At 36.4% G+C, this 15965-nt stretch overlaps 1 protein-coding gene across 6 annotated transcripts in view; it reads left to right on the top strand.

Annotated features, from left to right (window-relative positions):
- LOC108760811 (latrophilin Cirl) overlaps positions 1-15965 on the top strand; it is a 355183-nt gene that overhangs the window by 191657 nt on the left and 147561 nt on the right. The window lies entirely within an intron of this gene.

Raw genomic sequence — 15965 nt, forward strand, 5'->3', positions numbered from 1 at the left:
TTTATTTTACAAGATTGTACTGTTTATGTTAATCCGATAAAGCTTACATTATACTTTGAACATTTTTCTGTAATTTTACGTTTTCGAATCTTCGTGATTTACAATTTAAAAAGAATCTCTTTATTCTCTTTTTTATAAAAAAAAGAAAGTGCTTCTCTTTTACAAAGAAAAAGAGGGGAGAAGTGCATTAAAGGATAATTATCATTAATTAATTATATAATTAAAATTGATATTTTGATGCTCAATCAACAAATTATAAATAATCTATCGTAAGATTTTTAAATGTATTTTTAATGGAGTTTTTCAGTCTTCAAATATGTAATCTAGATTTTTCTTTTGGATCGATATCTAATAGAGTCTAATAATAGGGTGCCTCTACATAATTTGCAAATCACAAAACGTAATTCGCAAACGCAAACGTAGAATGAAAATTTGCATTTGTTCTTTTCATTGTGTGCTGTTGGTTTTCATCTATTTATATCTTGCGGTGATCGTCAGGATTCTGCATCAGGATTTTGCGAACTACGTTTTGCGATTTGCGAATTAGAGACACCCTTAGAATTATTTATTTACCTGTTTTCGCAGTTTCACCGGTTTTTAAATTCACGGACTCTTTTACATAGGAATATCAAACTCTGAAATTTGGAAGTGTCGAATTTGAATTTTGTGACTCGCCGATTTCCGCAGCTTTGACTCTTATAATTCTAATAGAACAAGTCGCGATTATGGCGGAAGATCGGTGTGCACAGATGGCGAACGCGTTTCCTCCAACTCTTCGTGGTACTCCGTTCTCCATTCTCGTTCGTGCAGGCCACGAGAGTGACAGCTTCTGCCTTCCTAGAAGCGGACGAGGGTCCGACAAGAGCGTGTCGGTAATCGTCGTTCTTGGATGATTGCAGCGTTCGTCTGTGCGAGGCGGCGCAGGTGTCGCAAGATTCGCACGTTCTAACTGGATATGGGCTGGCATTATCCCGCAGGAGACAAGAGAAACGACGGGTTCTCTGGCTATCGTCGGCTTCGCCCGTTTTTCCGACCGTTTCGCCGTCGAAGGGCGTTGGAAAATGGACGCGATAACTCTCGTGCCGACAACGAGACTTTACGACGTCGTTAAATTTTGTTATCTATGTATCGCCACGTCGATACTTTTGATAATGCAATTGTGTTGTACTGCGAATCCTATTTTAACTTATGCATCGCGCCAGTGATAATTTATATTAATTAAATTGGATCAATATTTATATAGTAGTAAAATCTCTCATTTGGAATCAAGTTGCTTTAATATTAATTATTATCGATACATAAGAGTATGTAGAATTCTTATTTTATAGTGAACTTTATCTTTATTTTATAACGCTCTTTACTCTTTACTATTTGTTTTAACTTTAAATAGAAAACGGTATATTTATCCGAAGCGAATCTTTGTACCTAATTATATTTTCTGTGAATTTATATAATTTCTGATTCAAGCAAACTGTGTGTGCTAATTATTATTTATTGGTTTTGAAACAGTCTAAATTGAGAAGCTGGAGTACGTAATGTCACAAATTGACAAGCAGTTTAATATTATTGATGTTAATAAGCATCTTAAAACAGCTATAATATATAGGCGACGATGCTTAATCAAACAGTTATTATTTAAAAATTAAATTTTAATTCAATTTTTAACGAAAAAGGTTTAATTTAGTTTATATTTCCAGCATTTCAAATGTTCGTATTTTTACACTTGCACTTTGTGCCAAGTATGATCATGGGCATGGAAATGTGTAGAATTTGGAAAGCTTTAATTATAATTCCATTTAGAAGGTAGAAAGGCATGACAGGAACGATTCCGGAATATTCCGACAATTTGACAGAAACGTTCAGACGAGTTGTTAGAATAAAGTAGGATATTCTTTTTCTCTCGTCAGCTTGAAATATTTTCTCTCAGGTTTGTTAATTTTCTCAACAATGAATTATCTAGAAGATAACACTTCTGTGTATATTCCTGTATACATGTTAAAACTAAAATATTTCGTTAAAATATTCATGCAACTGACTTTATTCCGCGAATAAAATCATACGGATTCCTCGAATGGGTTTCCATCCAAGGAACTTTGAAATATGATTGGAATCTTTATATTTTACTTGAAAAAAAAAAATATATAGATAGTTGTAGTCTTCTGAATATTTCGATTTTTTCGAACTTCTCATTCCTAGATTTAAAATAATAAATTCCCAGAATTAAAACTCTAACTTTTCAACTTGTTAAAACACTTACATGGAAAGGACGATTTTGCTAAAATATCTAAAAATAAATAGATACAGATCTGAAAATAATTTTGTTGGACCATCAAAATAGGCAACTCAAACATTGGAAGCAATACTACAAACAATTTGATATTCTACGCAACCAGCTTGAGGGTTCTACATATTTTGATAGTCCAACAAAATTATTTTTACATCAGTATTTATAGAGCAAAATTTTTAAGTACTTCAGCCAAACCATAGTTTCCATGTACATCTTCAAACTTAATTTGACTCAATTTTCATATCTGTGCCCTCTTATCAGCATTGGTCGAACATTAATTTCCGTTAAGAGCGGAATAAAAAATGCGACGGGTTAAATGTCATCACTCGGAACGGAAGTGGAAGCAAAGCAATGAACCATCTGACGCGATGGCGTCCACTTCTGAGATAAATCTCGCGGTTCCCTTGCTCGCCCACTCCCGCGGCCTCACTTTAATGCACCGCCGTTACTTTTAATATACTAATCACGCCGTAACGTATTTTCACGTGCGCGCGAAATTCGCCCCGGGGCGAAATTTCACGTCGGGGAGTAATTTCCCCGTACGCCGATATTTCACGCGCGTGCCCTGGGCCAAGATTGGCTCGATTCTCCGTCGACCCCCTCTCCCGCCAACTCTCACATTCTTTCCCCTTTTTTTTCGTCTCTCCTTCGACCGCGCCGTTCCTACCCTCAGTCTTTCTTGCCTCACCTCCGGCTTCCTTTTCGGCCGGAACTAGCATCTCTACTGTCTTAAGTAGCCGTAAAAGAGACGCTTGCCTGTGGAATTCGTAAGAGCACCTTGCTCGTTCCACCCACGCTTTGCTCGATTTTCTCTCTCTCTCTCTCTCCATTCATTCTCTTTCTTTCTTTCTCATACCTTTTTTATCTCGTTCTCTTCTTCCTGGCGAGCGTCAGGAACGGGCTGGGACGGAATTTCAAGCGCGAGGTCCACCTTCTGTTCCTTTCACATCGACGCGCAAATTACGTGTGTGTGGATCATTCTAAACTGGCGGTTTACTTTGGTTTATTCGATGTTATGCCAAGTTTGAGTTCGTCGGATTACAGAAGTTTGAGTAAATCAGAATTCTTACGTGGAATTGTTACATTCTCATTGTAGAAATTAATAATTTGCTGTTGATTTAATAATGTATCACTGTACGATACTGTTTAACACAAGTAAATGAAGATCATATTTGGACATAAAGAGAGTCTTATCGTCTAATAATATTTTTGTGTAAATCGTAAAATTTCTGGTTCAAGCAAGCTGCGCGCCGATTATTTGTCGCTCTTGAAATACAATTCTAAATTGAAACTGGAATATGTAATATCATAAATTAAATTGACAAACGGTTTAATAATAATGATGCTAATAAGCATTATTAAAACTCGATAAAGAATTATTTATGAATTTAATTTGTGATATGTAATATTACTTCAGCTTCAATCTAGAACTGTGTTTCAAGATTGCTAAATAATCGGCGCACAATCTGCTTAAACTGGAAATTGTAAAAAATATTATTAAGCAACAAGACTCACTTTGACCGAATATGACCTTTTCGCTTTATTTGTGTTGAATATTTCTTGATTTTACTTACTATTAATTGTTTATTTAATTCATATACATATATATGTATATGTGTTGTGTGTGTGTGATATGTATATATTATATAAAATACTCGAACACGCCTTCCGGTTCCAATTATCAAATATCAGAAAATTGTAGTCTCCGTTTCATACTCAACCGCATGCTCGAACAAAACCATCGATACCTGAAAGTATCCCTATCCAATGGAAAAAAAACGCTCCGCGCGTTTTTCCAGAACGTTGCCTACGGCCATCACAGGAACGGATAGAAGTCGTATATATTTATGAACGTGTATGTTATATTCCGTTCGCTTTTTCCATGGCATGATTTCAAAGCAGCCGCCCTGTTTCCACCTACTCGTTTCCAGTGATCGCGCAAAAAAAAGACGTATTTTCCTATCTCTCCGTATTATTCGCTGGCATTTTAATTTCAATATCGCGGCCGAATTGCGGTTGACCCATAGCGACCCGCGAAACATAGCGAGCAAACGAAACTTGATCGATCTATGAATTGCTTATCGCGCTTTAAATCTTTGATTCATGCTGTGTTTATCGCATATTTAAAATACTAAATGCAACCGTCTTTAATTTTAGATCTACTACAGCATATCAATATTGTATAATTATGAACGATATAGCTTACAAATATAACTTTGACGACATCTAAACCTAAATCTAATTAAAAAATCTTCTAATTAAAAATCTTATAATGGAAATATATATGAAAATATATATAGAAATATGAAATATATAAATCGAAATAATATAGGATAAGATTTACAGTGCGATCAATTAAAAAGAATTTGAAGAAAGTAGACATACGAAAAAATAAATATAAAACTTTATATTTTAATTAATTTTAATTGTATCTTATTTCAATATATTTAATGAGAATCTTAATTTTATCTTTAGATAAAACGGAATATTCTAGACTCCTTTCACTTTTTCATTCTACAAATCTTTTGACCGAATCAGACTTGATTTTTTCTCGGTGGAATTCTGATTAAACTCTTTTACTGCAACTTTTTAATTTCGAATTTTCAATATCTCGCAATTAAGACAGATATTAAAACTTTCTTAAAGTAAATTCTGCTTCAAATTAAAAAAAAAAGTTTTATCTATTTACCGTCAAAGTGTAATTTATTTCGCTCTAAAAAATTGTAATTTACGTATATGTTTTTATCAAAAGATGGATTTAATCCGTTTTGCATAATTATTTCTCAAACGAAGTAATTCGCGATACAGTTCCGCTCTATATATCCTATATGCAACTATGCATGTAGTTATGACAAAGTGAACTACATACCGGATATAGGAAAAGCCGGCAAGATCGATCGTCTCTGTAATCCTTTTACAATGTTATCGCTTGACAGCGCCGACACGGGAATATCGGAAACGGGTGAAAAAACGAGACGTGTGCGATATGTCCGTTTCGCGGTTTACTTCCACATGGGAACACGGAAGTGAGCGAAAAGGTCGGGAGGAAAAGAGAAAGAGAGGAAATGCGGCGAGAGATAGAGATGGAGAAAGACAAGAAAGACAGCACGTACGTCCGACGTCGGTCGAGTCTGACGAAACTTTACTCGACTCTGCTCCGGGAATATCCCGCGGAAACGGAGGATTAATTCTCCGTCGGAAGTTTCTGACGTCTCGAACGTTCGAACCGGGCAGGGGAGAAGCGTTTAAAGTATTATCCTCGAGACGGTTTCCCGATGCCCGGTCGAGGCCGCAGGAGACGGCGGAATATCGAGACGCGCGCCCGATATCGACCAACTCATTCGGTAGAAGTAACGCTTAATGCTGTCTAATACATTCCTCGAAAGTATAAGCTTTTGTCTAGTAAGCCTTGTGTCCACAGAATTTTATAGCGCGATTGTAGCGAAATATGTGTAGAACGATTTGTGCGAAGACTTGTCTTTTTTTTTACAAAGAATAGAACGATGCTACGTTTGTCTACTAAAAGTCTGCAATAATAATCATCAATACTTCTTCACACAATTTCTGTTCACTATACAGTTTTATCTTTATTTGATAATGGACTCCACACTAATTATAATATTGGGAAATCCTGTTCTGCGACGAAATGAGTTTTCACATATACATATATATATATATATATAATGTAACTTATAATGAACAAAAAATGTCATAGATACAAGGCTCAATAAAGGGTTGTTTTTGAGTTATGATGTATCAAAGGTATATTACTTGTGTGCTTACAAAGCACCTTTGATACACCATAGCTCAAAAATTATCCAATATTGAGTCTTGTCTGTGACGTTTTTTGGTCACTATATAAGTTACATTATACGTAAAAACTAATTCATTTCTTCAGGATCTAATTATCCATATAATTAGTGCAAGATCCTTTAATTGAAAAAATATTAATACAAAGATTAGAAAAAATTAAGATTTTTACGAAAGCAAGGAAAATTTTTTTGATCACAATACAAAAGGGAACGGTTGCTGAAGTATCTAAAATTTAATTATATATAGACATAGATTTGAAAATAATTTTGTTTAAACTACCGTAATAAATATGTTGGACGCAGAACTGGTTGCTAGAATGTTAAAACTTTTTACAGCATTTTTACAATATTGCTCATCATGCTTCAGTTTCCTATGTAATTATTTTATGTATAGGAAACCGTCCGACAAAATTATTTTCAGATCTATATGTTCTAAATTTTTAGATACTTTAGCAAAATCGTTTTTTCTGAGTACTTATTTTTCATAACGATTATCAATGATGTACATTTTTATTATATATTTATTATCTTTATGTATATATCATAAATAATTGATCTTTTAAAAGATTTAGGAGAATAACACAGAACATTACAATATTAACAAATGCAGAAAATTTTTATTCTTGCTGCGTTTCTACATTTTTTTATAGATCAAAATGGAATATATAAAAAGGAATAATTAATTTTCTACACATTATCTATATAAAATTCATTATATTTTAAGTTTTAAGAACACATAATTACATTAAGTAATTTATTTTAAATCAGTCATTTTGATACATTTTCAGCCAAGACAAAATTAAATTAACTTAAGATATTTAATCATAGTTCGTCTTTTCTGTCGTATCTTATCATTGAGGAGAAGATGTGACGAAGGTGCTATAGTTGGTCGCCTTTAATAGGGGTTAACTCCGTAAGGACCTATCCATCGCGTCATTAATTAAACCACTGCGCGCGATTTACGCCTAATAAATATCTACCGGCGTCTAATATCAATCTGCCAGACATCAATCATAAGGGCAATGGATCACGCGATGACTTAATTGCGATCGGATCGCCTGCACCCTTCTCGTGACGCCACCCTTCCGTGCGAGCGACTACGTCGCTCGCCGACATCCCCGCGGACGTTCTCGTCATTAGGTCGCGACTTATCGAGGCTGGCACGCGTCCTTCTCGCAGCCCTTTTCAACTATCCAACTTGAGGAAGAAGACTCCACGTAAGACTCTTATCGGTTCCGACCATGCCGGAGCGGATCCGTCGAGCGACGACGTTAATAATAATCTTTTTCGACGGGTGCGCGCCCTCCTCATCCTCTTCGCCACGGCTTAAGATGCATATAAATATTTCCGAGGCCTTGAAGAGCGAGGATTACCGCATGTGAAAGGGCGCGCATCGCTCTTGGTAGTGGCCCTTTGTCAGCTCGCTTATTCCGCGGCTCTCTTGTGCGCCGCAAGAATAATAAGGTGAGAATGACTGCGGATTGCAAACATTTATTATTACTGTTTAACCTCTCCAGATTTATAATAAGTGTATCCTTTCTTTATTTGTAATATCGCGCGCGCTTAATGTATGCTTTATATTTACAGATGTTTCCTACATATTGATAGAACATGCTATCTCAGATTAGCATGTTCTATCAGCATATATATGTATAATGCGCGACTCGTGAATAAATTAATTAAAGCACAGGAGATGCAAAGCTTATCTTATTACTAGGCACAATTAATCGATATAACATAATTATAGTGTAAATTAGAATTTATAAATTTTGATGTTCCTTTAGATTTTATTACACAATAAATAAATGTTTATCAAAATTATAGATATTTATCGCCGATTGCGTTAAGTATGTTCTCGCATTTATTTTTGCATACGTGAGATTAAATTTGATCAACCAAGTTCCAGAAAGATTATAAATACCGAGCCGCTCCGGCGCAGAAAAATGTGAATGCGAGCAAGGGACCGATTATTATTCACTGAGAGTCATTGTAATGGCACCCTTCATGGGGTTCTCTGTTTTAATGTTCGTCACTGCAGATCCCCCTCCCCCTTCTTTAGCCCTGTAGCGATGCAGCGGGGGCCGTCCGCCTCTCGGGCCGTAAACTCGAAATATTTATTTCGAATGCGACCTGTAAAGTACGCGGGGCCCCGCCATTACAAGTCATTTTCATGGGGCCTCCGAGATCAAACGAGCTGATATTTACGTTCTATGCCTTTATACTCGTGTGCCCTCGACGGGCCCGGAGTGCGCTGCCGGTTCCGCGATGGTCGATCCAAAAAAAAAAAAAAAATAGAATGATAAAGGACTGATCATCTTTGTCATTACTCTACAAAAATTTATGTTGCATTCCATTAATTGACCGCACGCGAGCGATTGCGAGATAAAATCTGTGAGATAGGAAATTTATATTACAGTAAGTCTGAGTTCTTGAAATTATAAGTGTACTGTTTTTTTAATGTTTTAAATGATTGTTGTTGCCGCAATGTTATAATTTAAATTTAATTATATGGCTTAAGTTATAACGATGGAACCGCAATATTATTAATGTAAGATATTTTTTATTTTAAACTGTTTGTCGAAAGACAAATTACATAAAAGTATATGTATGTAAACAATGTATGTATGTACATTCGCATATTGATTTTGAAATTATTAAACTATTTCTGCTTAGTTGATAATTTTTAACTTGCATTTGCGGTTTATAATGTATTTAATTGATAATATTAAATAGTTAGAAAATCTTTAATGAAGTTTCTTAATGAAAAACAAGATACATATCTAAGAAGTATGAAGCGCATAATTGAAGATTTTATCTGAAATTTTATACTCCGTAGTTCATATTTTTCAACACAAATGTACTAAAGATATTGGAAAATGGAACGGAGAGTCGACGAACTAAAAGCCGCGAGATTCTCCCTCGTTCTCGAGAAATGATCGATAGCGTTGAACCGAGCGCGAGAATCGGAAATGCAGTACTCTCTGGCAAGGATTCGCGGAGGCGTACAAATTCAATGAGAAGTAGGTCGATTCTCCTGTTTTTCGACAGTAAACTACTATATTTTACTTCGAACCGGATGGGCCGGTAACGCCTGTTTTGGAGAAATTCGTGCATTACCTTGCCGCCGTTAGTTTTGACTCCTGTTACGAGTAACGTAGCTCCGTTGCCCAAAGAAGTAAACATTTCAACTCGAATTCAATCGAGATATTTATGAGACACCTTTTGAATGTTTTCCAGAAAGCATAGATTGCGGCAAACTGCCGCATTTGGTGAATACAATTTGAAATCCAATTTTTCTACTGTCTCGTTCAGAATATAACTGAAAATCAGCAATCCACACCTATTATTATAATTTTTTCATTTCACAACTTAGAATAAAAATTTATGGAACGTATCGTATTATATTTTTTTCAATTCAGAATGTAGTAAATTTTCTTCTGTTTAGAATAGATCGAATTTCTCTTGTGTTATCATTCTAAGAATATTTTATTATTAAGGTAAACGTCCCAAAAAATGTACCTATGTCCGGACATTTACACATAATTTATTATTGTCAATGTCAAATGCTCTTTATATTATAATATTACATTTAAAAAAACATTTGAGGTTAATAATAATAAATTTTGTGTAAATGTCCGGTCACTAGGACGTTTACTTTTCTACTTCAAAAATCATTCCAAACACTTCCGTTTTATTATACTATTCGTACTATTTAATGTAAACATGCAATTATAATTATGAGTAATTCAACTCTAGTTATACAATTCACATTTTTTGCCGTCAACTCTTCTTCCGGGTTTCTCATCCAAAATACATCATCTAAATTCGCCTCAAGTCTTTGCAACTGTCCATAAACGCTTTTGTAATGGTTACGGTGCTCATGCATTAGGACGAAAAAAACCAGCGAAGTTCTCAGCCACACGAGGGCATCGCGAAAAAGCAACATAATAATATTTAATATCGTCGTAAAAATGTGCATTTATGCACATCGAAGACAACGCCGCATTCGAGCGGGACACGAAGATCGTGGGAGGAGTAGGGACAATTAGCAGAAGAAAGGGTGAGGGGAAAAATCGGAAAAAAGGGAGCGAAGGAGCGACGCGAGACAAAGCGGAGCCAGCATGTATTATTCCGCCCGAGGCGTTCCGCATTTTTATTGTTACAGCCTCGACTTAACGTCGCGGAGCATAAAAGTCATGCTACTACCGGCCTATCGCCGATTTGCATCTGCAGACCGGAAGAGACCATCCTCTCGTTCTCCCTCTCTCAGCGAGCTACAATTTGTAGCTAATATACGACGGAACATTGCCGAGATAAAAGCGCGATGCGAAGGAGCTGTAAATCTCATGCTCGCGCGTCGCCTATATTTTATTTATATGTATATATGAGTGCGCGTAATTGCAAGAGTTTTTTTTACATCTTATCAGCAGCCTGTGTGTACATTAAATGCAGGAAATGTGTTACAAATTACAAGCAATGCGATTATAAATTAATGATGAAAAAAATGATAAAAATTAAATCTATCTCTTAATAATCGCACGCGTTATGAGTCGAGTAAAATAATCCAATAATTATGGAATGTATTTATTTCCAATAAACGATAATTAGAAATCGTTAATTAGGAGTTAAAAGATTTTTTCTACTTCTAAAAGTTGAAATAAAATAATTTACTTATGATTATTTACATTCATAAATTAAGACGTTTAAATTCAATTTACTCTAAAATTATGTGATCAAAAGAGAGAGAGAGAGAGAGAGAGGCATTTAATATAGTAGAGTACTGTAAATGACTACATTCGCTTTTCCGCACATTCAGTCTGTACTCGAGAAGACTTCCAGTACAATCTCGTGATGTTCTCTTTCCCTTAAGAAGTACCGCTCCCTTCGCTTAAAACTCTCTATCGAGACGAGTGTTTCTCGGATTAACGTGGACTTTTGTCGTCTTAATTAGCTTACGGGACACACGGCGGATGCTGCTCATACGGCCGATGGTATAAGAGCATGGCAACTGCAGCGTCTCGAGGTCATCTTCTCAGTAATCTGCATGCACTCCTAATGAGCCCGGCTATAGGAAAGCAACGCTTATGTTAAACTTGACTCCGGCACACCGTTTTTTTTTCTGTACCTTCCTCTCTCTTTCTCTGCCCCCTTTCTTTCTCTCGAATCCTCCTTTTGTGCACCTTTTTTTCATTTGTGTTGCCTGCGCGCATACATTTTCTTTTATTTCGTCTGCCTGGACGAAAGCGGCGGAGAGAGTGGTATATAATCGATTTAAATTGAAGAAGTCTACATAAAGATCGGTAGTTAATTCACGCCGCCATGGTTCACGATGTGCGATAAATCGCGACGCATACCATGCGACATACAACTTTGAAGAGCGGATGTTGCAAGTTTAACGATAGCAATTCATCCGTTTTATTTAGCAAATTACTGTGCTGTTATGCAACTTTATATATTTATAAGACTGTAAGCTAAATTCTAAATTTATAAATTTTAGACTCTTAATAACTAATAGCCAAACCTAGAATAACTTTTGCCGTGTCTTACTTCATGATATTTGATTGCGCAGACGAGACCTTTTAAATTTTGTAGAATTTTCGAAGATTTATTGCCACTTTATATTGCATTATTTATATTGTGTAAGCCCTATAGATTTTATTTTTCCTAAATTCTTGTGAATCTGTAACATCTCACTTCCACAGAGTATTCTCCATTCCGCTGATGGTCCGTTCAGTACATGATCAGCTGTTATGAGCGTTGCATTTCTCCTCTCGACAAAGCAATTATTTATCCCACGTCGCGCCGTTTCGAACGGTTCGCAACCCAGGTCTGCCGGAGTCGGTCTCACAATTCCCAGCCGGAAGTGGCAGAAATCGCTTTCGCAGGCTTACGAGAGCCATGGGCATTTCCACGAGCTCGTTGGCCGTTTTTCACTGGTTCCTACCAGCAGCGTCGGCGGCGACGGTGCTGATGGAGGGTTGGGAGTTGACGCCACGGGGGTTGCCGGTGCTACTTTCGTTATTTATGAGCGACGATATAGCCACTCTTCTTGCCTTCGCGAACCCCAAAGCGCCGCAGTGCTCCCTTTCCTCACTTTCGGGTGTTCGAGGTCAAACTTCGGTTTCCAGAGCTGGCGTAAACACCTCCCGCGAAATGAGATCCGCTAGTGTTATACTGTTATTGCCCGTTCCGCGACTACCATATCATCGAAATGAAATGAAACTCCCCTTTTTGAACGCATGCTAAATCGAGTTACGACACGTTAAACGTTCAACATTCCCTTAGGTATCCCATTGTCAGTATAACTTAAGGTATAACGTATCGTGATTAAAGATCGAAGAAAAATTCATCGCAATAAATATTCTTATGCTATAAAGATACATACAATAAAATATGAAATTACATATGAAGGCCCGTCTACAATACACGGAGTAAGAAGTAAGAGTAAGAAATTGACCAATCACAGTCGAATGTGAGAAGAATAATCGATTGTGATTGGTCAATTTCTTACTCTTACTTCTTACTCCGCGTATTATATAGACGGGCCTTTACATACAATAATACACAAATTATATACAATAAAATATGAAAATAATATACGAAATTCTTATTTTCTTACGAACAAAACTGTTTTATGTAAGAGTTATACATCAAACACTTTGTTTCATTCTTCTCTTCTTGTCGTTCGACTTTATTTAATTTTTCTTTATGGCTTTCCAAGCGAAAAGAGTTTAATGTAATTAAATAGTAAGTATTTGAAGAAGCATGGAGTAAATATAAATTACACAATTTAAGATACACAAGCTAATCAGTTTACTGAGTAGCGCGCAGTTTCCTTAGTCTTCAACTTGCTAGCGAGCGTGTTGAAATTTACAAAACACGACTTTGCCTTCGGCGCTTTGTTCCAAAGCAGATTTTTTCTTAAAAAGTAAGAAAATGTGGATCTGTACTTATAAAAATCTTTTGATTCTTATTTTATCTCATCTTAAGAATAAAATAGACATCCGGCCCAATTTAATTCTTTTGAACAAATCAAAATACAGTACTTTTTTTTGAAAATCCTATTTTGGTATTAAATTTATAATGCGTTTCGTAAATTAACATTTTCACTATTGATTGGTTACTTCTTGGAAAGAACAATTTTGCTAAAGTATATTAAAAATTTAGCTATAAGATACAAATTAAAAAATAATTTTGTTAGACCATTGAAATAATCATTTAGGTCGCTCAAGATGGCTGCTAGAATGTTAACATTTTTTGCAACATTGCGCTCATTACACTTGAGCATCCTATATAATTATTTTAATAGTTCATTAAAATTATTTTCGACATCGACATTTTATTAAACATTTACGTAATTATATATGTAATAACAACTATCTCTCTTTGTTGCAGGTAAGTTGCTATGGATGATTAGTGACAGTGAAAATCTGTGGATTCCTACGAAAATATGGTATGATAAATAAAATAATATTTAATTTAATAGCAAGATATGTTATTTGAGCTAATTGAACCGGTCAGTTTCATAAAACCGGAAATTCGAGAATGTATAATGCGCTAGATAAAAATAAAAAAATGAAGGATGACATATCGATCGCACCTTCTTCGCGCAGATTCATCTCAGCGTCTTTCTCCTACTACCCGCCGCGTCCGCCCCATTCCTACTTCATCTCGACTCGCGTCCGATAAAAAACCACCGGCGATCGTGTATGGGGTTAATTTCACTTCGGCCTTCCATACACACGCACGACGTTCCACGCTGATGGATTTTCACCTCTCACCCCTGCCGACTCATCCGGCGTTAATTATACGGGGAATGAGGACGAGTGTGCGAGGAATGCCCGGATACGCCGTTGAATTTATGACATCGACGGAGACGGACATGTAAGACGCGCTATGCAAGACAACTCCGCGGCGATCTCGAAGAAATCGGCGGCGATTAGGCGCGCGTGGATAATTTCAGCGATTACGCCATAATTAGGCGTTCTTCGACGTGAACGCGATCGACGTAGCGGATCGCTATCCTCATCGTTGTAAACCACGTCGGATCGGTCTTAATTAGTAATGCCGTTGCTATTCGTGTTCAAGTCGATGCACAGACACATGGTAATGGTACTTAATATCATGATATGGAATGTCATGATAATCTTGCACCAAAGAATGAAATCATTATGTTTTTTTTTTTAAAGATACACTAAAAGCAATCATTATTACCGAATGGGAATTTTTTAATGTTATAAGTCAGTACACAATTCTTTCAACTTAATTTTTACTGTGTTAATGAAATGTAAATAATAATGATAGCAGTTTTAGATCATCCATAGCTAGGCATGTAGTTGAGATACTTTTATTCAAAAAACAATATTTGTAAGATACTGTATTTTGTATTTTAACAAAGCACATGAAAATATTTTGTATTTCATGGGAACATGTAAAAGTATTTTGTATTTTATACAATATTTCAGTATTAATGACAAAAGATTGAAAGTATTTTGTATTTCAAATACTAAAATTGACAATTAATCTTATTATTTGTATTACAAAGTATAAAAAGCTTTCAATCTTTCGATTTTAAATACAAAATAAGTAATACTTTTTATGTGTTCCGCTGAAATAAAAAATACAAAATACACTTGTATTGCGAATACTGTATTTTAAATAAAAGTATTTCGAATACATGCCCTGAGATCATTTAAAATTTTTCTGAATTTAAAATATCTTTATTCTAAATCATTACAGATATTAACGATGATATTTTATTTTTCTATCCAAGCAAATTGTTTAAACCGATCAAATATAATTTATAATAATAATCACAATAAACGGTACGTTCAGCATGATTGATTCAGCATGATTGATAGCCTTTAGTTATTCGCTAAATCTTAGTGTACGAATCAATCATATTAAAGAATCACTGAACGTTCACTGATCCATTTCTTTGCTGAACGTAGCCAATGTCTCTGCAAACAGTGGTGCCATATTCGTTTCTTTCCAATTTCCGATATTTTCTCAGATAATAGAGTTTTTGCAATACCGTTCACCGTATCCAGATACGCTAAGATTAGGTTATCTTCTTCTTAACAACTAATTAAGAAAAGGATAAAGTGTCTTTAGCGTTGACCGTGTCTGGATTCACGTTTATTGCAAAAACTATAATGCGTGCGTACAAACTATATTTATCATATATAGTTTTTTTTTACAACATATCAGCTTTAAATTCAATTCGGAGGAAGTGACCGGGAACGAACGTATTTCGAAATTTCCATCGGAAAAGTTGCGAGAACATCGCGAGCGCGACACGACGCGACGCGACGCTCGCGCCGCAACGGCAAAGAGTGGTAAAGAGCGCGGGCGCACAACGGTGTGGCGCAGCACGGCGCGGTACGACACGACACGACACGGTACAACACCGCTTTCGTTCGGCATACTGCAAACGGGATGCTGCGCACGCGGTGTCGGTTATATTACACGTCGGTATAACGCGCGCGTGATTTATGCCGCATGGCGAAGCGCGGCATTAAATGGATCATCCGACGTCCGACGTACGGTACACACGCGGCCGGCAGTCACCTACGTAGAAATCCGCGATTTATAACGCGGCGGAGCGAAGGGCAGCGCGTATATTCCCGCGCATCCCTATTGCCTCTTTCCCTCTTTCGTCTCTACTGCCACAGCTCCTTTTTATCGCAGCCACGATTGTTGCCCGCGTCCCGGGCGCGCGATTGCATTCGACACCGTCGTGTGTCCATTGTCGGCAAGATTAACAATCGTGGGTCTGATTAAACGACACTCGATGCTCGCACTCTGCCAGGAATTTTTAGTGTTTGAATCTCGGATGTGTTTTTCGAGGAACTATATCGCGTTTC

This window comes from Trachymyrmex cornetzi, unplaced genomic scaffold (genome assembly GCF_001594075.2).
Source record: "Trachymyrmex cornetzi isolate Tcor2-1 unplaced genomic scaffold, Tcor1.1 scaffold23, whole genome shotgun sequence".
NCBI classification, from domain to species: domain Eukaryota; kingdom Metazoa; phylum Arthropoda; class Insecta; order Hymenoptera; family Formicidae; genus Trachymyrmex; species Trachymyrmex cornetzi.